Source organism: Anopheles moucheti, chromosome 3 (genome assembly GCF_943734755.1).
Source record: "Anopheles moucheti chromosome 3, idAnoMoucSN_F20_07, whole genome shotgun sequence".
NCBI lineage: Eukaryota > Metazoa > Arthropoda > Insecta > Diptera > Culicidae > Anopheles > Anopheles moucheti.
The window spans coordinates 17,015,489-17,041,344 of NC_069141.1; the positions used below are offsets into that span (position 1 = coordinate 17,015,489).

Genomic DNA, 25,856 nt, shown 5'->3' on the forward strand with positions numbered 1-25,856 from the left:
GCACTTTGAAACAAAACACAGCATTTCGTTAGTCAAATTTCTCTCGCCACCGTATTCGAGTTTGCTTCCCACCGTGGTTGGGAAGTGAAAGAACCAAGCAAGAAAAAAAAAACACAACAGCAACAGCAACGACTCGGTGCGCCATTAGTGTTAACGTAATTTTCACGCACAGCAATGGTAGGAAAGCGTATGTGCGTAGTGTGCGTACGGGTGGAGTAGATACAATATTGAATTATATTTGAGAAAACAGACCGAAATAAATAAAAAAACAAAACGATAACACAAAAAGAATGACAATAAAGTCGAATTGCAAAACAAAACATCCCAACGCTCCACCATCTGTCGTTTGGTTTGTTGAGCTTTCGGAGGGTTGCAAGCAGTCGAAATGGAGTTGTTTTCAAGTTCCAGGAAAAACAGCCTCCCGGCATTAACATACGATATGTATGGAAGGTCCTTTTTTTCATGGGCAGGGTTGAGAAGATTTTTTTCGAGAATACTTTGTACATTTCTTGGAGAAGTTTGTTTTATTTTTTTTGTGTGCTACAGAACGGAAACAAACTGAAAATTGCACGACTGTTTCGGCTCCTGGTGAAGTGCTGATGTGGGCCCCCACAGACACCATCCATCATTGGTCGTTGCAGTAGGAGTGTGTCATCTGTCTTTACACACCGGTGGAGTCCTTGGTGTTTTGATAGGGATTTGAGGCTGGATAGTATGTGCTTGCTTTCAGCAGTGGCAGAACAACCCCGTTTTGTGACATGGTTTGAGCGATATTACTTGCATGATTAATATTTGCACAGGTGTCATGGAAGTGATGAAGAACTCCATGGTCAAGGGCGTATGAAAAAGGAAGCATGGGATGTTAATATTTTAAATGATACAATCGTGTCTGTTACGTTTCAGGATTTAGATGTTGAATGCGCATTAAATTGGGAGCAACACTTTGGCTCAGTGATACAGTCAGTGAGAAGGGAAGGATGTATGAAAACTAAAGGATGTCCCCGAAAGTATAAGCACGATTTCTAAATGAAGTATCTAGTAAACGGAGGGCGTAAAACAGCTGATTCTTGATATGCTTGATTGTTTACATTCAGAGCTACTAGCTAGTGCATTAAAACTATTTTTTCAATAGCGTCTGTTGAAATGCGAGGCATTTCCGTCGAAAAGCGCAAAAGCATTCTGCACAAATGGGGCTCGACACCTAACATTTCGCTAAGTCAATTAGCGAAATCGGAATATGTGAGTATCGGAGCCGTACGAACCACCATCCAACAGTTTCGGGAGGAGTCCAGCTTCGAGGATGTGCTGAAAAGTGGTCGAAATCCTGGTCCTGTTGACCAACAGTTGGACCGGGACATAGCAAAAGCGTTCGAGCAAAGAAAGGAAAGCTCCATTCGCGATGTGGCTCAAAAAATGGCTACATCAAAAAGTAACATCCCGCGTGCCAAGGCAAGATTGAATTTAAAAACGTATAAAAAACAAAAGAAACCGAAGCGGAGTACAAAACAGGCCGCATACGTTAAATATCGGGCTCGGAAGCTGTACGACAAGCTGCTGTGTCGCCAATCCTCGTGCATCGTGATGGACGATGAGTCGTGCGTAAATTTTGACTACAAAACTCTTACAAGTAGTCAATATTACACCGTACCTGAAAGCCAGGACATCGAAGAAGCCGACAAATCTATATTTCTCGAACAATTCGGGAAAAAGGCGATGGTGTGGCAACGGAGACGATGAGGACCGATTCCTACATCCGGAAGTGTTTGAATCGACGTTTGCTGCTCATAATACGAAAACATACTGGTCCAGCGTTGTTTTGGCCAGATTTGGCCTCTGTCCACTAATGCCAAAGACACGATCGCATAGTATGAAGAACATGAGGTAAGGTACGTGCCGAAGGAAATGAATCCCCCGAACTGCCCTGAAGCCATACCGATTGAGTTATTATGGGCGCAAACCATGGCACAATTGAGAAAGCATTTTAAAGCTGCTGAGAACAGCGACAGTTTTCAAAAAGACTGGAAGAAAGTGTCGAAAATCGTTCGGGACAAGTCTGTGCTGAGCCTGATGGAAGGCGTTAGATCAAAAGTGCTACTATTGGTATACGATTACGTTTTTTTAATTTTTTTATGGAAATAGTACAAAACACTCCACAAATTCTATTTATCAAATAAACCTTATGTTTCGGGAACAGGTTTTTTTTAAATCTAACTTTTAAATCGTGCTCATACTTTCTGGGACACCCTTTATAATGATAAGAGTCTGCATCATGAGGTACTTTATTCAAATCACAATAAAGAATATATAAGGAAATCAATATATAAGGAGAGAAAACTATTGTTGAAATTGTTTCAAAAGAACCACAGGGTGGGTATCGAGACAAAAAAATTCTAAGATCTAGAGGTTTTACCGTCGCAAGATTGATACTTGACATCAATGATACTACCAACTTTAAATTCTCAGCAGAGCTGGAATCATCTTAGGGTTAATTAGTCTTAGTTATAATGAAATTAGATGTATGATATGCTATTAAAACACACTTCGAACGAGTAATTTTTAATTGTGTAGTGAAAATTATTTTCCTTCTCACGGTTGGGGCAATATCCGACCAGTTGAACCGACGGTTCTTCACAGTTCACTAGTTTACTTCTAGCACAAAATGTCCCCAGGAAAACCGGGAAGCAAAACGGAAATTTATAACGACAAAGCTCACTCTTGCGATCATTAAGCACGGTTCTAGCGCTTCCACTAAGCGCTCGATAACGAACCCCCGAAACATGGCTTCCGGCGAATGGGGTTTTGATGACTAGCATCAGCCTGACCGGTACGGTGTTATCTTAGCGCTTCCGGGGAGTTTCAGGAGTGCCTCCCGATTGGCAACCGATTGACGCTTTTGCTGCACGATCGATTTCATTGCCTGACGTCGATGGAAAGCGATGAAGCGCGTGATGTGTCGATCGTAGCACGATAGTGCTCGCGCTACGGGCGATCCAATTCAGCAGGGTGTAGCTGATAGAATGTGACTAAGAGGCAAAACATGTTTGACGCATGTTGTACTACGATAAGCTTCGAAAGGAACTGAGTGATGGAGTGATTAACAGGTTGCTATAACTACGCTTTAAAACAGTCGTGTTAATTGCTTGGGTTAGGTGATGCTGTACCCAATTGATTAGAATGCAATTGCTGGCATCATGGGTTTTCTCTTAAAGCCCATCAATGCTAGTTATTTTTGATCCGAAGTAATTGGTTCTTGGCTTTGAATAAATTGCTATCATTTCTGCTGATTTAGCGATGTCTATCAAGATTGTCCCTGCACTCTGGATGCCATTTTCCACGGGCAGAAAACCACTCTAACTTCCATCAAACACAAGCTACATCAGGTTGCAAATTGCAATCACTGTGTGTAAGTAGATTTTAACAAGCCATATCCATACGTTCGAAACCATCGTCAATACGCGGCAATGATTGATGGTCGTGGCTTCGACCGAGCTGTCCGAACAGGTTCCAGCAAATCCATCGCATCCATCGTGTCCCGGGGAAGATCAATTCATCGGAGTAATTTGTTTGCAAAAATCTGCCATCATGCATCATCGTCCCGAGCGGTGCACAACTGTGCAAATCATTCTTCGCTTACGGCAGGCAATCATAAAGCGCTCATAAATGACCACCTTACCCTTTCTACAGCTGGCCACAAATCTTTATTGAACCCATGCGGCATGCCGGTAATTCCGCTTGTAATTAGTCGAAACGAAACATCATTCCAATCATCATCTTCTCGATTGGCAGGAATCGTCGCCGTGGTACGCTGCAACCGTGTGAGCTACGATCGATCGTGGAGTGCAAGTTTGTGGGTCGATATGCTTGGTACCTTGTGTTCGCACACGCACACACCCAACAAGCCTCGGTGGGAACGTGTAAATCTCACGTCAGCAGGATCGTTGAAAAGAAGCTGTAGCGAGGCGAAAAAAAAAACCAACAAAATTCAAACAATAATTGACGTTGGATGAAAGGTTGTCCCGAACCGAAAAAAAACCCCAACCCAAAGATATCCCTCATCTGGAGCTGTACTTAGAGCGCTCTCCGTAAGTGGCTATTACGCGCAATCGCTGCTCGGGTTTTTTTTCGGGAGTAAGAACCCAGTGGAACCATCATCAAAACACATCCGTCAGCACCTCGCACGCCCGCCACCCGACCCGAGGCATGCTGTTTATTGTTTTAAGACATAAACATGCATCATACATGCATCCCGAGGGAGTGGGACTCTCGCCGCTTTCCCGGAGGGCCTGACAGTTATGGGATGCACATGTGGTATGGTTGTGCCACATAATTGGGAACGACCCGAACGATCGTTGGAAGCAAAATTACCGGTACGGTTCTGGAGAAGCACTTGAGGCGTAGGAATTGTTTTCCAACACCCCGGTGAGATTACAATTACCCCGGTCACACAGTGTGGATGGTTACATCTGGAAAGAACATTCCGCTGCCGGATGGCAATTAGCCTTTCACCTTTCGGTGTCGCTTACACGGGCGACATTGTGGAACGCTTGAATGGAAGGAACCAATTCCAAAAAACGAACCCCCAAAATAGGAAGTATTGCAATCTGTCGAACCACTCGTGTGATTAGTAGTGTACTCGTTTCAATCAAGCCAAACTTCACTGATTTACGACCCCAACAAAAAGGCCCCCAAAAAACCGAAATTGATCCATTTCCGGTCAGTGTGTGTTTGATGATTCTTTAAATCGAACCCGAATGGTGTGGTGTACCATTTGGTGGTTTTTAAGTGCCGTATGGAGATGCTCATCAACGGAACGTGGCCGCTCATGCTCATTCAGGTTGTACTTGATTGCTGGACATTAGTTGCCGAAGTTTTTTTGTGTGGTGCGCATGGGTGGGGAAAAGCTGAATGGCTAAGAGTTGGATGCTGCGGAAAGAAAAACGCATCCATAACAGGGAAAATATGGATCCACTTCAATGTCCATAGCGTGTTCGCTGATGGAACAGTTGGGAAAGAACAGAATGCTTGACTTCCTGCTGTGGATTGTTTATTTACGATGTATTTACACTGTGTCCAACGGAAGGAAAATTTAATTAAACAATAGTTACTTAAGAAGAAGTTCTGAGTAGATAAGTGTTCCTTTTGAAAGGAGTTTCAGGAACTAACCCCTGTTTTAAGGTTATAATTTCTCAATCTGCCGTTAGCATGTTTGGCACCGGAAACGTAAAAGCCAATCAAGTCTGATGCCGGAAGCAATTTCCATTTCCGGATAGAATACGCTCTCTTTCGGTACACAATTCTCGTGAAGTTATTCCAAAAGCAACGTGAATTGATTGTAAACTACATATGTAAACATGTCATTCTTAGCCCGATACTAGTACCTCGAGCGGAACTAGCGTTTTGATCGCGGAAATTGAACATTGTGTGTTGATTTTGCCTGACCCACAATTCACAACAACTTACTCACGTATTATCAGCGCGTTGAATTCCTCCGCAAGCTCCTAATGTGGTCAACTATCTGACAGAGTTGTAATGTTACGAGCGTTCGAGAAATCATCTATCGTAACCAACAGCTATCATCTTACGCTCGTCAACGCTCTGTGGTTAATGGTAAAATGTGGTTCAGCAATCGATTAACCGCTACATTAACGCACCTCTCCACAGGTGAATAAAGGCCGCACACTTCAGAGCATAACAGCCGAAAGCTCGTTTATGTCGAACCACAATTGTCTGTTTTCCTGTCCTGTAGTCAACGGCGAATGCCGCTTCGGTATTTCGGTAAGCAAGACAAGTACACATCTAATTGTATCCCTATCGATGAGTTACTCCAAATATCCGCTTCGCCGAGTTTATGGGAATGGTAAGAATCCCTTTTGCAGTGTAACATCCCTGTGAAAATTGGAAGGCTGAGTGTGCGGTTTTTGAAATGCTACTCCATCGGAGTAGCTGATTCGTCTGTGTCACCCAAGGTACCGAATTAGTGCCAATGAGCTGGAAACGCACTCGTACTACTCGAAAACCTCAAAATCGCTCCCCAAAGATGTCGGCCCGATTGTGGGATTGTGGTGTGGCAATGATTCGTTTGGACAGGTACAATCCAAACAGTTACGTGCGTCCGTCAAGCTTAGGGCAATCACGGTTGACGTGTCAGGCATAGGCCGGATGGGGGCGACGAGTGAGGTGTTTACGATGTTTGGAAATTAATTCCACACGCCTAGTCTAACCACCCTTTTCAAGCACTCCGTCAGGCGGTTGCTGCCGTCAGCGAATGTTTGACGTGGTGAAGATTACTATCACTCGAACTTGAAGGAGGATTAATGAATTTTAAACGCTCGAGTAAAGTGAACACCCCCTGTCTTGTGTTTGAAGGGTTTTAAGCTTAAGGAAAATGGCGTGCCTCCCCCGACGTTCGATAAAGCTCACCTCCTTTCCGATCCCTCAATTCCTGCGCTTTGAAACCCGATCACGTCTAATCAGCCAATTATCTATCGAACCAAGCTTGCGGGCTCCAAAGGATAAGAGATTCAGTTGTTTTTTTTTTCGGGTCTCTTCTGCACAGTAGTTCCGCCTGTTGTTGGCTGGTGGGAAAATGTTTGCGACCACCCCGGTGATGGTGGTGAAAATGTGCCTGCAAATGCGTCCATTGTGCCCCGGTGAATGTTTTTCCTTTCGATAAGATTAATTATTATCCCAGCATTACCGTGCGCTGCTTGCGTTTCTTGGAAGTTTGGTTTAGTACTTTTACGTCTTTACATGTTTTCAACCCGGAAGGCGCATAAGCTTCACCCATCCCCGAAGTAAAAGTCCTTTGGAAAACAATATGAAACTGTTTCTTGGCAGCCAATTTTCTTGCAAAGAAATTGTGTGTTCTTTTTTTTTTTATTCAGCGCGTAAAGTGGGCTTTTTCATCAAAGCGCCAGACCGCGAGCATATTGTAGTAAGATAAAAAACTGTGAGCACTGCACAAAAAAAAGGAACAACTTAACGACAAGAATAAAAGATCGCCTGGTAGAACTTTTTCCTGGTGGGGCTGTGTTGTATTTTTCGTTGTACGGGCGAAGGCATTTGCCTGAGAGCGGTATTGATTGATGGCAAACAAAATGTTGCGTTGCGTTTGCGAGTGCGAACTGATGAAACTTTGCGTTTTCATCCCCGAGCCGTGGTTTCGAAAGCGAGAAGAAAGCCTTTCAGCACACTGCGCGGTGAGATGAGAGTTTTCCAACATGTACACACCAACTTGGAGAAAGGCGAAGGAAAAACGGAATGAATGGGCGAAATAAAAAAAAAATCTCATTCTCATTCGTGGTAGCGAAAAATCAAACTTTTCCAATGGCCAGGCTGCTGCACACACGATCAACAATGCGCGGAAGCGATGGATGGAATGTTTTTGTTTTTCATCTTGTTGGGCTGATAAGGAAATCGGTGCAATAGGGAACAAACATTTTTGGGGAAATTAAAGAGATTTTGGAGATGGAAAAAAAACACAACATTGAAGAACATCCTTTTGTAAGGCTCGACTACCATCTGCGCAAAAAAAAACAGAAGAATAACGACCAACTACTGACTGACCAGCACGCACCGATCGATTTCCTCTTTGTTCCCGTTTACCGATGTGTGAAAACAAAAATCTGTTCAAGTAGATCGTGATCGAATAAGTTTTTTTGTTTTGCACGTTGCTAAAGATGCTTCCCAGCGCTGTTGTTGCGTGGGTGCTTCCTCTTTGGTCATCTTTCAGGCATCGCACGCAGGGGTAGGAGTTTAAATCGGGCATTATGAAACGTTTTTCAAGCACGGATGATTGATGTTGGGCATCGGGTTTTTGGAGCATTTTATCGGTCGGTGGATTTTTTGAAGAGCGAACATTTGTCTAATGCAATGAATAATTTTGATGAAATAACGTGTCAAGGTTTTTTTAGTGTAAGGGCTTAAGATATAAGACGCACAACTTGAAGATGTTGTGGATATTTTTATCTCTAAGAAGTGGAAATTACAAAACCATGTGCGTTCCCAAAAAAAAAAATGATGTATACCGGAAGCCATGAATAAACTAAAACACGCTGGTTAGAGTTATCTTGTATTTTTGTCATGTATGACATCCGCGAGATATCGCGACGTGTAGTCGCGACTTACAAGAAAAACGTTGACAATGAGCGACAATTAGAAACGGACTCTAAGGAGGCCGTGCTTTTCACTTTGGTATCACGTGTATCGAAATAACCTTCAGTGCTGTAAGAGTTGCATGAAATAAAGTAGTTGGCATAAGAGAAAACACAACAATTTTCTTGGAACATGAATGTTTCTTATTTAATATGATTTTTAAGGGTTTAGATCAAACATTATTTAACCTTAGTATAAGCGTAGCGAAGATACTGTAAAGATCTTCAAATGGACTCAATAATTCAATGGGAGTAATTCGACCTATTAAGCAATAAACAACTAATTAACCAGTTCGACTGACAGAAAGTCAATGATTTTGTTTCAGGACCACACAGCGCTATTGTCATGTCTAACCCAAAGCGACAGGGGTGCTTTGCCCCACAAATGAAGCTTAACAAAGCAGGCGGTGCCGCCGTGCCTTTGAAGTCGGTTCACGAGTTAGTTGTCATGGGCGGCTACGACATTATTTTGATTTGTAACTATCATGTTGCCGAAAGGTCCTTTACCGCCGTTGGCGCCATTCACCATCGATCCCAAAATCAATAATCGATGCCATCAAATTTTATCGCCATTTAAACGGTCGTCTTGTGTTCCTCCCCTGGGGGGGTTGGTTCGTTTGTTTCTCGCTGACTCTTGGCGCACAGTGCGCGCGGCGACCTGCTGGCTGTCTTCGCATGCCGGGTCGCGTGGATTAATCACTCGGAAAGCTTTAATCGGGACCGGGCAACCGAACGCAAACGCGCCGAATGATTATTTAATGAAGTCCCGCTCAATGTTGCGCGACCCGTTGTGCCCGGGCTCGGGGGTTGGTTCGCGTAGACGAATGTATTAATTATTAATGATGTAGCATTTGTTTTTAATCAACCCCTTTCCGGGGTGTATCCGCGGGACGTCCGCTTTCCGTGCCGGAGCTGTCGATGATGGTAATCGCGTTTCGATAATTTTCTGGAAGTGCCTGTGCCGCATGGAAGCGATATTTGCAAACGGCGGAAGCGATAAGCGCTTGGGGAGGAAGTAAGAAACGTACTGGGCGAATGATATACCCATACCCACTGGGAATGAATAATTTTATTAAAGTTTGATTGGCTTGGTACGCTCGATTCGGACATTATTTATCTAACGATTGATTGTAACATAACACCACGGTGAAAAAGGTTTATGCTGGTAGTGATAGATTTGATTGAAACAAAACACCGTCGTTAGGCGAGTGTGACAAAATCGTTTCAAAACATTCCATCGTAGATCATATTTCCTGTGTGATTGGTGTTTTTTTTTTGTAAGCATTTCAGGATTTGGATTTATATGAACCAGTTGAATGCCTCGTTAGTCCCAGCGAATATCACATCAGCCGTTTAGTCCCTTCTGTTTTTCCCAATTTCCCCAGCTGGTCATCTCGCGATCAATAAATACTTCCAAACCGACCACACCCCCCTCTCCTTATGCAATCCAAACGAATGCGTCCATTCCTAAAAGGCAATTTTTCGCCTTCACGAGCCGCGCGTCAGCCTAACGAGATCAATCAATCGAAGACATTGGGGATTGGGGAATCTTACCCGGGGAAAACGTGACTCCGGCGCCAATTTAGGCGCAACTGGCGCAGAAGAGGGCTTAACGATAAAAAAAGGGAGCAAAAGGAGCTGTGAGCAACAATGAAAAATAAAAAAAACCCACAGCAAAACACAAACGCCCACCGTTCGGAAGTGGCGTATAACGGACACAGAAATCTGCGTGTCAAAATAGCGAGCCCAAAAATAAAAAAAGGTGATCTGGCGGATTTTGCTTCTCGTGATACATGTTGTGCTGCGGAAGGTGCTGGAGGTGAAATCGAATTGATTCAGGCTTTCAATTTTGGGCAATCGGTTCGATAAAAAAAAACCAACACACACACACACGTTCTTGGTAAACTTCTGCTTGATTCGTATGGCATGCGGGCCAGGATTCGCCCAGTCGGTGCGTGTGGGGGGATATTGAATAAATTTTTCAAATACGCAAATCGAAACCGGATGTTTCGTTCACGGCATGGTGGTTGCGGTTGGGATTCTTTTGCTTTTCGTTACGTCCCACATATCTTTGGACAGCGGGATGGCCGCGAGAAGCGCTGATGCGTTGATGCGTGACAAGATTTAGAGACGTCCTCGCTGTTTGCTTCTGGCGTTTGCCGAGAAGAAAGACAAATAGAGCGAAATCCCAGCGAAATAAAACAAAACGGATGCATCAGTACGGGATTTTCCTCTTCTTTTTTCGAGCCAACAAGTGGTAAGGTTTTATGATGAATTTGGTAGAATACTACTGTTCTGTTGAAGCTTGACTTCTGCTCAGGAAAAACACGGTACGGCACGAAGGCTTGTGCATTTGTGGGCTTACGTTAGGATAAAAGTAAATCAGGTGTTCATTCTTGTGGCTACAACTTCACTATTATTGTCTTTTTATTTTAATTTATGCTTACTTTTAACATTTCTTATCCAACAAACACATTAAATTGCAATTAAGAAAATCATAATATTGAAGCAGTATTTGTAGCTGTCAGTGGTGTCCCGAGTGTCTATTCCCTACAACTCGTAACGTCGCAAGTGCAATTATGTTCAACGCTTCGTTAATTCTTCACACTCGAATGCGGCAACGTGGTGTGGAAGTAAAATTTCACTTGACAGCGAATAGCATGCGTGTGTATATTTTAAAAGTTTAAAATCTTTGAAGGTTCAGACACAAGGTCAATGTAGACCGTACGTGAGGTGGGAAAGGATGTAATTAGAAAGTCATCTGCTACGGCAAACGTCTCATATTAACTCATCATTAGCAAATTAAAACTTTAAGCATACCGGAGTGAGACCGCTGAGAGTGCTGGTGTGGTGTTGGGGGTTAAATAATGATGATGAGTTGTCGTAATATTAAGCAAACATTAGCAACAATTGATGGCATATATTATTGGATGGATGAAATGATATATTTGGTGTGTGATGTCTATATGTTTCATATGCCTTTGTATGTAATTTTATTCCACGTACTACAAATCTACTACGTTATCCTAACAGATGACAATAATGATGATGATAAACTTTAATTCATACGACATAAAAGCGTGGCAATACCAAATTTAATGTGAATTTAAACAGTAACTCTAACTACTCAAAGAGTGTGCTCGATCTGGTCAAAATATTGATCAACATTCAGAACCACCCGCAACGCGTGACACGAAAATTTGTTGACAAATTTACAAATTATTGACCCCACGATATAATCGCTTCATGCAAATTATTCAAAAGGATGTGAAATTCAATCCTAACACGGCTGTCTTCCCGGGCTTTCCGGTTCACCCGCCACTGGTCAATAGTTGTACGATCGGTACGATCGTAACGACCTCGCACGTGACTTCGGTTACAGTAAATCATCGATATGGGCCGAAGCCCCCCCCCCCCCCCAAAAACGCTGGACAACTTTCGACGCCATTACCGATTCCGATGTCATAAATCATGGCCCCGGACCATCAGCATAACCGCAAGTGCTCAAAATGACACTCGAAAGTGTGCTCCTCATCACGCCCTAAAATGCAGAACTGTGCCCTTGCGAAAAACTGGGCTGTGGGGTAGGGTGCCGGGTTTGGGAACACCACTACGCCATCGTGAACAATTGTGCATTGCATCCGGGGTAATAGTGTCCTGCAACCTAGCTCGACCTAGTGCAATAGCCGTGCCTCGTGGGGGTTTTCGGAACCTTAAATCATCACCGGATCGGCGCTGGAGAGCGGAAAGCACAATGGAAGCGAGCTGATCCGACGTAAACGCAAGCTTGCAAATATCTCACCATGCAATTCGTCAGCATGGGAACTCACAAAAAAAGTGCATAGCAACCGAATCGTAATGTATTGCCAGCTTCCTGGGCTCCCACCATGGGTGTATGAGCGAAAGGGACTTAGAAAAGGGAAAAATAATTTCAGCCGAGAGGAGGAAAGCAACAAAAAAAAAGAATACACCGACAAGTAACAAACTCCAAATGGGGTGATTTAAATTTTTCATTGTTATCCGCTCGCTTCTTGTGGGTGGCTTTCCATCAAATCGAACCATCGGTGGCACACAATGACCGTCGAGGGAAATAAAACACGACACTAACACGCTGGAGCTGATCCCGTGCGATAGGAAGTGCGAGTGAGTGATGGAACGTGTTTTAATGTGGTCTGGTTCTCCGTCCACCGTTTTGGGCCAGTGCATACAGCAGGCCAGTACGAAGTGCATATCGATATGCACCGAAATGTGCATCTCCAAATCCCATGCCCAGACCGGTGCGTACCGACCCGGCCAGTGTCGGTTTTGCGGTGCAAAAGATGATGAATTATAACCCACCGACTTACTCGGATCGGTTTATGGCTACGTTTTCTCAGTCCCGATGTTTCCATGTGCATTTGTGCCGTGCAAGTGTGCTCTTGGGGGGATTTTTTTTTAAATGGATGGGCTAGAATGATACATCTACACCCCCCCCCCCTCCCCCCACGTTTCGAGTCGGGGTCGGGGGCATGTTTGGCACTGGAACATGTACCGATCATCGAACTTGGTTTCGTGTTCTTCCGGTGATCCGATACGCACGAGGGTAGTAGACTTATCAATTCGGAAGTTTTAACAATTTCGGTCATATACCTTCCTGTAGCGGTCTTTGTACTCACCCACATGCACACACACATTCGCAATTTACGCCGCAACACTGCATAAAAGTGCATTTTTCGTTTGACCGTGTTGATGAACAACCATCCACCATCCCTAGAAAGCCGGATCCGTTTCAATCGATCATGAAATATTGCTACGGATATTGGATACAACTTGGCAAACTTTTATCATACTCGAGAGGATTGGGGCAATCGCATGGGAACGATACACGAACGGTTTGCAAATTGCAACCATGCCGTCCGTCCGTTGCTGCGTTCTTTTTAAGTTCCGTAAAATGAATAGAACCATTGTGCTGCGCACATATGGTTGCATGTGGATTCTTTCTTTTGCCTGCTGTAACACAGCAAAATGGGGAACGAAGATGTGGCTGGTCCAGAGAGAAATGTGGTATTAAATTTCACGTTGCAGTTGAGTGATCTTTTCTTGCACGGATCATATCCACCTGCACTACAATGTTCCTTTTTTCGAAGTGCACGTCAGTCGGCGAAGCTGCGAAGCATCGATATCTTGCATTGCCGGTGGATAGCTTGTGGTGTGTTTTTCGTTCTCGTTGTCTCATAGTAGCAGAGTGTCCACCCATGCAACATTTCGCCCCGAAGCTTACGATGTGTGACAAGTTGCGATAATAATGAAATGGTTTTCTTTGAATGCTGCATGTGTGCGATTGGGTTTAAAATTGAGAAGAGTTAGTATTAAATTAGACACTTCTATCGCATGAGATAAATTCTCTAGACGAGCAATAGCAATTGGTCACATAATGAAATGGAGTTTAGTCAAACTATTACACCCCAACAACGAGAGTTTCAAATACATGACTCCTAAACCAAGCACCCTAAACATAGAGATGTTCACGTATAAGAAACGTCAACATGAAATACAGAAATAACATCCCAATTCTCCAGGGAGGAGGGAATCTACACAGAGCAACTGTACAAATCATGGAAAGTTAGGACATATGGCCCTAGTAGCCGGTCCATAAATCACTAGGGGTAGTGGTAGTATTCCATAACCACGGAGTAGCTAGGGAAGGCCCAGGAAGCTGGATTCCTAAGTGGTACCGTGGCAGAAGAAGAAGAAGAGAGCTTCAAATATAAATTAATAGTTTCTTATTAGTAGATTAGTATAATTATTGTTTGTTAGTAGATTTTCTATTAAAAACATCGATTTAAGTCCTTGTTTTCCAATCATTAATTGAGATATAAACAAAAGAAATGCAATAAGCTGCATACCATTCGGTGTAGCTACCTTAACTCGGCCGGGATATTCATAGTCATCTATTAGACTATCTGTTAGTCAAGAACAAGAAACCAGTTTTTGTGTTCATTGTTAAAAACAATATCACTTTCAATACGGCATACTATTACGTATACCACCATTAACTCATCCTACAAATTGTACTCTACTAGCTAATCGGCCCGGTTACAGGGCTATGCAACAGAATTCCGTTGTGTGCGTAAACTCAAAGATGTTTAAAAAGAGGTCTTCATCCCAATTGGTGGACGTTGATTTTATTTCATTTAGCTTAATAATTTGTCTAGTTTCACATCTTTGGGGCGGCAAAATCTGTTTGAATATCTTGTGAAGAATCCTGCTAGAAAACGCGTGAATACTCAAGGACAACTATTAAAAACATTCTCAAATTGCGCGTCCGTGGACGTCGATACGTGTAAAAAACTTCCATTTGGTAAAATCATAGTATACATGGAAAAATAAATTGTTGGCGCGGGAATCATAGAAGGCGTTGAAAGATAGCAGTTTAAAGAAGAGCTGTGAAATCAAAACGCTCCACTCAAAAAAATGATCCATGGGTGTTGGAAATAATGTTACCATGGAAACGTTATGTGTCGCCTCCAACTAAAATTTGGTGTCGGAACGATTTTATCGACTTCCTGGCGAATATTGTGTGAACTAATCCTATCGACTTTTTACTCGACGGTCCTACGAATCTACGAAGATCTACGAATGCATGATTCCCAATTTCACCCGGTCCAAAACGGTGATTTGCAAATATGTTGTATTTACTACTAACATAACCAACAACCAACATCGCATTAGATCTGGTGTACAATGCGTATTACAGAATGAAGTACGCTTTATGTTACACCCCGTTCTGTACTAACTCGAGTTATTACTTACATTTCAAATTCATCACCTTAATGGAATGGACACATACATTGTGCATTGTGTTTCATTTAATAATTTAAATTTATGTCCCTTCTTTCGCTGCTCCCCCATTTCTCTGTTACAAACCCCCCCTGATAGAACATTTCATCGTAGGAAAATAATTTAATCATGCTTGCACCGCTTCACCGCATGCTTTTTGTCGACGCACCGTGTGGCTTGTTGGGGTTATGTGTTTTTTTTTTTTGCGGATGCATATCGTGCCGCTGTGTCGGGACGAAAAGGTACGCGAGCGGCGAGAGTGCATTTCGAAACATAATCATTTACCTGGCGTGCTAACCAGACCGTAAACTGTGTCCCATAAAACATGTGTGTCCCAGTCGCATGAGAACGCACGTACCCGGGGGTGAGATGTGGCATTAGCGTGCCGGCCCGATTCACGGTCACCGAACGGGAACGACCATGCCGAGATAAGACACAGAGGTGGCACAGGTGCATTAGATTCTATCCGAGGCTGTGATCAACCGCTTTTGTTACAACGCGGTTGCATGATTGGCAAGTGGATGCACTCAAGGTTGCGTTCATGGCGGCCCGTTCCCGTCATATCCTTTAATAATTAAATCTTTTCGTCCGGGCTAAAGTTAACCTCATCTGCGGTATCTCTCGGTGCGTTCTATTCTAGTTACCATCGATCGGTTGCGGTCGCTTTATGTAGCTTATCAATACACGCAGCACGTACTGGCGCGCTCGTTGTGAGGTTTCCAGCCAAGTAGGCTAAGCTTACAGCTTTTGGGGGAGCATATGATTACCAAGCGCTGCTCGCTGGTGCGTTCACCAGGAAGTGAGTAGGGATCTTCTCACTTTAAAGAGGCCTCGGTGAGTTCATTTGTGAACTTGGACTTTGTTTTGTACTTGCCGGTTAAAGTTTCGGCTTTAGTTGTGCATCGAACCGTGCCGGTAGCGCCAACCTTACCGTTGAAATTCTAGTGCTCCGAACGACAAAAAAAAAAGCAAACCTTATGCCGGCACGCACGCCGAGCGGGTCAAGCACGGAAGTAAACCTTTTCGTCTTTTCATTAGCAACCGGCTGGCCCTTCGGCCCGGTATGGCGTTGAGGTGAAGAATAGATCAGTCGCAATGCTTCGTTAATTTTTTGGGGGAATTTACCAGTTCTGTGGTTCGTTTTTCACTGTTGCTGTATATGTTTCCATATCCCCCGTGGTATCTAATTTAACGCTCCAATCTTCCGCAACTTAGCGGGTTGTGAAGAGATTCTATACCCAATACCATACTTTTCTATGCCAGCTGAGCGAATAATGACTATTTATGCTACACCACCACGCCGGTTAACGTCAAGCAAAGTCAGAGAGAAAGTACCAAAAACCGTACTCCACGAACGTCGTTTTGGGGTGAAATTGTTCGAATAGGTAGCTTTCCTTTGCTCGCCACGGCCCCACAAAAAAAAAAGACACCGGGGTCGGGTTTGAAATGGTAATGAGACAGTAATAATGCGCCGCAAACGGTGTGCGGCCGTACTGGAATGTCTTTTGGGAAAGGTGCGGTACAATCAAAGAAGCACATTAAATACGGGGTGTGGGTCGTTCTTGGGGCTGTTGGTTCGGAACGTTACATTGCGCCGATTTCCCGTAGAAAACAGCACCGCTAATGAAACAATGTGGCTAGGAATGGTTGATGAAGTGCTTAATAATTTACGATTGCTTTATGGCACGTGGTGCTACACGAACCGTGTATTGAACCGCAATTTTTTTTGAAGATGCAGTATGTTTGTTTAGTTATTCTACAATAGCCGGACGGGAGGGATTAGTTTCTGAAGCAGGAAAAAGAGGAGGTGTTTCTCGGAACATTTTTTTCACTAATTGGCAGTAACAGCTAATAAATAACTCGATTAACCCTACCTTATGTATTTGTCGTCACTGGAAGCGTCACTGAAATGGAAAGATAATTTGATTGTTAGTTTGAATTATTACGATTCAATGATTTTTATTATTGAATTTATTTATAAATACATAATTGCCTCGAAATGGTACCAAATGAATGCAGTAAGCTTGTTTTGAGAAAAATGTTATTTATTTTTTTTATGTAAACATATTTATTTATTTTTTTGTGTTATTAATATTTTTATGTAAACAGTGTAAACTTTGAATTATAAATAATATACCTCATGGAACATATCGCATATATTCCAGGGAGTTTTTCTTCATTTGGATTCGAAAGGTCTCTTCATTAATTTAGTGAAGTGAGTATTTTTAACAAAATAATTTAGTTAAATTCCATGAAAATTCTCAAAAAGTTTCAAAGATCTCAACCATCAAGATAATTTTTTGAAAGCTTCATTAGTGATTGTTGCATTTTTATCTTACTGAAATCTTGAAGAATTTTGTCTGTGAAGGGTACAGTTGGCACTCAAGGCATCCACGTGCACCTCTTAGATATAGACTCCATTTAATGTAGACAAGGACCTCTCAGCCAACATATTTTTATCACCGTATTTATGGGACCTATGGAATGCTTTCATGGCATCCTTTGTGCGTAGTTGGTCCAAATATAGTGATAGAGTGATGACGTTGAGATGTCGATCGGAATGTCGGAGAAATATGATTGGCAGAAGATGATACTCGACTCAAAAAGGAAGAAAGACATTCCTCAAGCGGGACAGGTAGTTATAGTGCTTGAAACGTAGCTCTGATCTTGTCAATTACCTTATTTTGCTGACGGGAATGTTTGATTTAGTACCAGCTTTGCAAATATGAGTGCTTGCTATTACCATAAATGTATATATTGCTGTGTCGAGAGCTTTTAGCTTTTGGAACAGCTTCTATCATTGTTAGTTGTGAACAGTCGGGGTACTTCTATATTTTTTCTTTTCCATTGAACTTTCTCGAGTTTTGGAGTAATTATTTACTTTCTACGGAACATTCATCTCCCACAAGATGGGTTAAGTATAAGAGCAGGATGGTCGCTCTAAAAATTTAGTAAATTTTTGACTTTCTCATATGCGTAAACAGGCATTTCCATGGGTTTTTGCCTTGTCCTGATTGTTTCTTTAAAAACATGTAATTTATGAGTAAAAAAATCCAACAACAACATCTTTATTGAAGTCCCTTCAAGTAGACCGATATATGAAAACAGATGAATGCTTCTTGTACCGATAAGACAGAGCAAGTATCAACCTTTAACAAATAAGTAAATAACATTAGAATCTGCTGCATGTTTTCCCATCTCAATCAGGATACTAATTACCGGAATCGTTTCGCAAAGCTTTTTCCCACACGAATTCCCCATCCAGTTGCTTTGCACGTCAGTCTGAGGCTCCGCGGTAGAACTCATGCCAGGGAAAGGCTTCTGGGATGTCCTTCCCACGCGTACCCAATCCCACGCTAAGCTGATCCGATTGCAATCGAACCGGACTTTCGTTTAATTTATTCACGCTTCACCTGTCAATCTTTAATCGCATCAAACTGCCGATACTCGTGTCGGACCCGCTCGGGAGAAGCAAATGTCCTGTCGTTATCGGGACGGGAGGCCCGGCAAATTGTGCCACACCAATCGGAATGGCAATTAATTAGTCGCATTAAGTTTATTGTCGCGTGTCGTCGAGTACAATCACGCGTTCGTAAAGCTGTTCAAATCATCCGGCTCGCAACGCAAGCTTGAAATTGTGGCGATGCTGCTGCGATGAACCGCAATGGCCGGTGGTACGGTCGCCATAATGGTGTGTATGTGGGCCCGCGTGCACCGCTTACCCGTGCCGTTCTAATGGTGCTTTCGACGCACGTCATGTCGACGAATCAATCATCGTGACAAACGACCCGATTCGTTTTCGGGTCACGCCGTTGTTCGGTAGCGCATTGACGGTTTGCCGTTTGTCAACGCCGGTAGGAGACATCGGTGATACAGCCACCAGGCAATGCCCAAGATGCTCTCAATTTCCTTCGATGCTGCTACACCGGAGCGACGATACCTGGAGGCCCGAAAATTGGTTCATTAATTTTGGTCTCTACGGCGTTTGGCTTCCGGCTTCCCGTGGGGGTACGACGGAGTTCGGCGTTGGTTTCCTCTGTCGAAAGGCAAGGTACTATCGACGCCATTTTTATCAAGGACATTTCGAAGACGTCCAACGCGAACGTTTATGCTGAGGGGGTGCTGTGGATATTGGCAACAGAGAGGGAGAAGAGAGAGAGAGAGAGAGAGAGAGAGAGAGAGAGAGAGAGAGAGAGAGAGAAAGAAAGGAAACGATACCCAGCACCCAGCATACATGTCGTCTGCGTTGAAACCTGCCGTTAAAGGTCAACCTCGTGGGAATTGTGCTCACGCGGCGGAGGAGTTATACGACCTCACCACACCGCAACCTGGGAGCAACATGGCAAAGTTAATAAAACATGTGCTCGAATAATAATCACATCGGTGTGCCTCACGAGTGCACGAGGTCAAAGTGATTTTTTTCACCTTCGATTTTCGCACTTTTCATCGTGCTTTTTTCGTCGCTCGCACTCCAAAAGCTTTACATTCCTGCTTCCCGAGCGTGCACTGAGCACACAAACGGGACGAGCATTCTAATGCCGAACCATTTGTTCAACATTTGCTGTGCGAGTTTTGTGTTTGTGCTTTTTTTTTCTCGCGCGTTCCGCCACCGGGACGGAAAATCTGTGCCCGGTTTCGAAACGGTGGCCGTGCATTTCGCTGAACTGTCGCCGTCGGCTGGATTAGCTTTAATTTCTGCTGACAGTTTGTTGGTGCATGAGCTGTCAAAAAACTTTGCCAAGCCGAGGGTTAGTGGCCGTCGCAACGGTTAGTAGCTTCCAGCTTTCGGACTTCCTTTGGTTGTTGGTCTTGTACACGTGCTGCTTTGAAGAAGAGCAATTTCAGTTCGAGCGGAAAGAACAAAAAATGAGACATGGTCGGTTATCAAAGCACGCTTACAGACAGGATGCTACGTACATGATAAGCTCGGTACAGCGATGACGCGGATACGGACAGGAAGCCAAAGTACTCGCGCATGGTTTAACACGTGTTTTGCTGTCACACTAACTGGTTCGATGACAAGTTGCTAATCGGATCCAGAAAAGAAAGTTGCGAACTTTCTTGGAGCGAAATGAATTTATTCAGTATCACCAATATTCTGGTGCCCTGGTTAGGATTTGGGTGTATCAAACGAATGAGCGAACATGGGAAACAATTCGTTTGAAGGAAGATTTGATTTTTTATACGACATTTTGTTGAACATGTTTGAGAATGCCTTTTTTTTTGGTTTTCGTTAGAATGGCCAGGCCGTATCGACTTATTTTTACCACGTAGCAGGATTGTTCTTGCTTGGAGGCTTTGGTACGGATGGGATATTTCCTCGGCCCAGTCGTGAGAACACCGGCACCATTACCAATACAAAACCGGACCACGCCACTCCTCTTGATCACATTTTTTTTCTTTTCATTACGGTTTTTACAGAAGAATCGTAAATATTGAACTACTACCTTAGATATTTTGGAATTTCTATATTGGGAAAGAAAAAAAAAACAATTTAAATATTAATATTATGAGTCATTTTCCCAATAAAACGAACAAAAAAAAAATACATGGTTTTTCGCGGAAAATCTTTCAAAAGCCAATCGTACGATTTATAAACACCAATAAAGAACCACTTATGTCAGCAAATCGGTGTGTCGTCGTTTTTAAGCGCCCAACTAAAAAAGATAGTTTTGTCAGCGTTGAAAAAATGCTGCCGCGTATTTGTAGTGCTAGCTCATGGTTTGTGGAAATAAATTTCCGCACCGTTTAAAAGGGATGGGCTCGGGTGGGAAAATAGACTGAATAGGAGGAGAGAGACGACAAAAAAAAAACCATCAGGATCTAAAAAGGATCGAGTTATAAGTATTTGGTGACAGTATGAAACTTTGCTTTCCCTCACGAGGTTGCTCCCCCATTGAGCTAAGGCGAACCACCGCGAAAGCTTACGTATGACTAAAAAAGGCTCGTCGCATAAAGTTTTGCCGCTCGTTGTTCCATTGTTGGTTCAACTTTATAATCGGGTGTATCCCGTGCCGGGAAGCTTTTGATCACAACCGGGCTATCTACTGGTATGGTATGGGCACATAGGTTTTGTTGATGCTATTATTTACTAGCTTGCTTGCGGTTTTTTCTTACTCCTCGCTCTCGCTTCTTCTAGGTTATGCGTTCGGGGGTTTTTTATTTCCATCGCGTGAGGGACGACGCCAGAAGACGACACTAGGCGACCAGGTCCCGAAACGACGATAAACTTCTAGCAGCGATGTCGGTTTTGAGCGGGGAGCGGAAAACCGATCGGAAAACTGCAGAACGATCAACTTTAAGCAAGGTGATTTATAAAGACTCCCACGTGCAAGTGATTTCCCGTTTCATTTCCACATTCCGTTCGCATTCTATCGTACGTTGGGCAAACTTCTGACTATGCCTCTTTGTCTGTGCCTAGCCAATGGTGCAAAAAGACAGCGAAGCGAGAGTATTCTTTCAATTCAATTAAAGTGCCTACCGAGAAAAAGGTGAAAAGTTTCCCGTAAAACCGTTCGGGAAAAGCAAAATGTTTACGGCCGTCTACCCGCTACATGCCCATGGGTTTGGCGGTAATGTTTTGCGGAAAAATGTGAAACCGAGATTTAACGAGCCGTTTTGCTTCGGTGTATTGGGTTGAATACGATACACACAAAACAAAAGCATCCGCGGAAATGAAGCGAAGCACCGGTTCGATTGTAATGGAAAGGCTGTTGTTTTGCCTGCCGGTTAACATTTTTGCCCTACCGGTGTCTTATTTACTCAATTTGCTGCCAAACGGTTCCAGCGAATTTGTTTTCCATGCTGTAATCTTCACGGTATCCACGGAAGTGCACTTGGTTGAAGTGTTGAATTTACCTCTTTGCTCTTTGACAGATAACATTTGCTCTGATTTTGCCTACTTTTGGGCGCTTTCGCCCGCAACGTGACGCGGCACATGTGAGGCTTCTTACGACGGTTTAAAGTGGCGGAAGTACCCGGAATGCCCAGCATGGCTTCCATCCTGTCTGTTAGGGGTGGTTGATTAAATTCTTCATAACACAAGGTTATGAAATGACAAGCCGGGCACCGGTATGAACCCGCTCATAGTCGGATGGTATGTCCGGATTCTCATAGTTTCCCGAGCAGGAAGAAACATAGCTTCGATGCTACCGGAAGTTGCTGTACATGCTTTAGCATAATGAACGGAGGAGTGAGAGCCGGACAGTTCAGAGGTTTGGATTTCGAACGGATCGCTTCATCGTTCACGCTACGATACGGTCGGAACTCGATTATAATCACGCTTAGGAATCGGACAGTGGTTTCGGCACTCTCTGATCCAGGAGAGATTGTTCGGTATGTTGTCATCACGTCGCAAAGAATGTAAAGGAGAAGGTGCGAGACGAGAAAACAGCTCGGTTTCAGTATCAACACGTGCCAAAAATGTTAAAAATAGTTCATCGAGTTGGATTGGAGTTCAGATTGGCTTGCTGATAGACGTTAGTGAGAAGTCTATCAGTATTATTGAGAATTCAGAGAAGTTTGTCTTAGAAAAAATCTTGAAATTTAAGAAAATTTTCAGCTGAAATATTTTAGTTCTTTATTATAAAGTTGTTTTTTATAAAAGATTTTATCTATCTCAGCTACCACATTTTCACAAAATTTAATGTGACTCCATTTGGCAAAATTAACATACTGTCGTCGATGTTTCTGCAGCGAGCTTTTGGAAGTTATTACTTTCTACGACAATTAGCATCGCTATAAATGCAAAAGTACGAGCTGCATCAGTATGCACCACCTCCAAACTACGCTGCACACAGTTATTAATGTGCTCGTGTGATTTTCTCTGTTTCGTTCTTTACCGGGACGCCGGTCAGGTCACATTCGCTCCACCCCTGCTATGCGCCACAGGTAATTTGATGCTGTCCAGGAACGGAAGTCGGAACGGAAAGAAAGGAGTTCCTCAACCGAAACCACATATTCATTTCAATTTCATTGTTTCGTCCCGGTCGGTGTATGGCCACATGCGAAATACGCACCAGTGCCGGTACGGTAAACCGCTCTCAGGTAGGTCAGGCTAGTCGTACCCGGTGGGGAAATGTTAAAGCTAAGCTACAAAATAGCAGCATTTCCGAACACATTTTTCATCTTGCAACTCCCCAGCCAGGGGTGCACATTGTTCGGGAAAGCGGGGGGAGATTTTGCAATTTCAAGCGACATTCACCGTTTTTACTTTGATCTTGTTGGAAACGAAACGAAAGGTAGCTGATGGAAATGAGAAATGGGGAAATGGAAGCTTTGATTTTAAATGGTGAAAACTGTAAAATGGCCAAAAATAAGCCCTAGTAGTAGCTAATACTGCACTAGTTTGATTAAACAAGTTGATTCATCTAAAATGTGCTACTTGTTCTCTTGATACAGCACTCAAATGGAGGTGAAAACTGAAGGATGTCCGGAATAGAAGGGCCAATTTATCCCTCCTTTTATATCAAGTCTAAATTCAGTCATCCCAATCATTCTAATGCCACACAATTCACTTGAGTAAGATGGACAACTTTCGTCCAGCAAGCTTTGCCTCCCTCCGGGACACAATGTCAAATGACAGTTGATCTTGAGACCATCGAGCTGGAGTAGAGCGTTTGATGTGAGATTATTGGGAGCATAACCATGACAAGTGGAAAAGCATGTGGGAAAACTTTTCTCTTACTCTAGGATATCTTCCTTCCATTTCCCTGCACAACTGACCATAGTGCATGGGTTTGTCGCACAAACTTCAAACACCGTCCAGTGCACGATGTTGAACCGTGTGCACCAACACCAAAACGGGTTCACGTTACAGTTTTTTCCCCGTTTTACCTCTTGACTATCTCTGTACTGGTGCAGCTTGAAAGCGGACCGAACGACTGGATGGCCGTTGAGAGACCATATTGTTGAGAGAAGAGTCACCATGGCGACCATCGTGAATATTTAGAGAACAGTTGCAGTGTGAATGGGTGTTTAATTTACTACTACTTTATAGCAACTGTTTCTATCGCTCTTAAAGTGGAAGGATCTAGGACTCTTAAACTTCACAAGTCTAGAGAGTTCAGTTGACTGACAAGATTGTGTTTCGTTTAGTGGAGTGGAGAGTCTTTAGATTCCTATTCAAGTATCATTGAAACACAAAGTAATGGTGTGTTTGACACTCATAAACTAAAGTTTATCACGAACACGGTGGAAGCTATTTTTACAATTGATCTCTGCTAGTGTTTACAGACAAGCTTAATACCTCAAAATAATTGCTAACCTAGGCGTTCTAACTCAGATGGTATATCGATGCATGAAACATTGCATTGAGTTTCCGCTGGGATCAGTCACAGGTTGTGTATTATGAGCCGTGGGAATATGCAATCGTTTTCTTGCCCGTTTGAAAACATTTTTGGAAGCAGAAGGTTATAAAATAATACATGTGTGATACATTTATAATAAGTATAATTGGTTTAAACCTGTTAAACTGTTGGTTAAACTGTTGGGACTGTAAATTGGGTACTAAAATATACCAAGAAACTGTAAAATCTGATTTAAGATGATTTTAAACAAACAATAAAGATTGTAGAGCAAAATCAGCGTCACTCGTATCGTTAAGTTTGGCTAACCGATGGTGCTTGCAGAAGGATAATACGCATTGTATGCGATGGTAATCCTAATTAGATGCAGTATGCAAGAAATCCTTATTTATTCTAGAAACAGCTGTGATTATACACTGCACCAATGTAATCCAAACTGATAATTTATTTCATTGCCGAATAAATACCACTCACCTACAAACCCAGGCCAGCTGGGCCGTCGTACGTTGGGCCGTTTGTGCGCTGGTGGTGCTTCTGCCGGCAAAGCTCATTTCCATAACCGCTCATTTCAATTAGGCACCTCGCATCGATTGTTATCGATGAGTTGCGGAGGTCGGTTCGGGGCTGGTTTTGCCGAAATAGTTTCACACTCCACTGAGCGCCTGATAGCAGCAGAGAGCATCGGGGCTCGGCTCGGAAAACAATCATCCGCAGTTGTACAGCATTTGCATCCGCAAAACAGCTGTTTCCGTTCACAATTGCAGCGTGCCAGGAACGGGCCACTCGGTGTCGTTCTGCATGGATGACTACTGGCGATGGCGTTGTTTGTTAATTTGCTCACTTCCATGGCATCAGCTGCACCCGGCAGAGTGTGCGTTTTGTTTTGTTGCGGTAGCAGGGACACCCAATCAAGGTCGCCCTGTGTTGTGTGGGAGCGTACCTTGATGGGGATGTGTGGGAGTGTGCTTTTTTTCCTCAGTGAACAGTAGTTTCGGCGCACCACGCCAGTAGAAAGTCAGCAGCTTTGATTTTACGAAACGATAGACGCACACGGTACGGTCTAATGATGTTTACGTGCGAAAAAGATGCTGGCGATGGTTTTTGGATGGCACACGGCGTACATTGTGGTTTGGTTCCGACACACGTGTGACTTTGTTTTCACGCGCGCGCTGCCGAGCCCTATGGAGAATTAAATTAAATATATTCACCATCGTCGCATCGTTTGGGTTCCGGTGGGTTTGCTGCTCGGAACCCGCCAACGGCACGATCGTGACGATAATCTATAAAACCGTCACCGGCAGTAGCGATGGTGCGTAATTTGGAAGTTGATTTTTATTTGCATACTCTGCCATGATTACTAACACGCACGCATATTAAAATCGCTTCCAATGAAATGTCCCTATCGAAAAAGGGGTCTATCGAGTGCCGAGCGTTAATAAAACACAAATTAGGTTCGGCGATAATGATGGCAGGGCACATTTTCCACGCATTTTCCCGTGGAAAACTGCCTCTCGGATGGGTGTGTGATAGCTGTCAATCGGCTGTTGGTAAGGCCGGTATCAAATTTGTACAATTTGCA

At 43.4% G+C, this 25,856-nt stretch overlaps 1 long non-coding RNA gene across 1 annotated transcript in view; it reads right to left on the minus strand.

Moving 5' to 3' along the window:
- LOC128304810 (uncharacterized) overlaps positions 1 to 25,856 on the minus strand; it is a 133,558-nt gene that overhangs the window by 29,364 nt on the left and 78,338 nt on the right. The window contains exon 3 of the long non-coding RNA XR_008287425.1: positions 16,847 to 16,876. This is a non-coding gene — a long non-coding RNA (uncharacterized LOC128304810). The remainder of the gene's footprint in view (positions 1 to 16,846; positions 16,877 to 25,856) is intronic.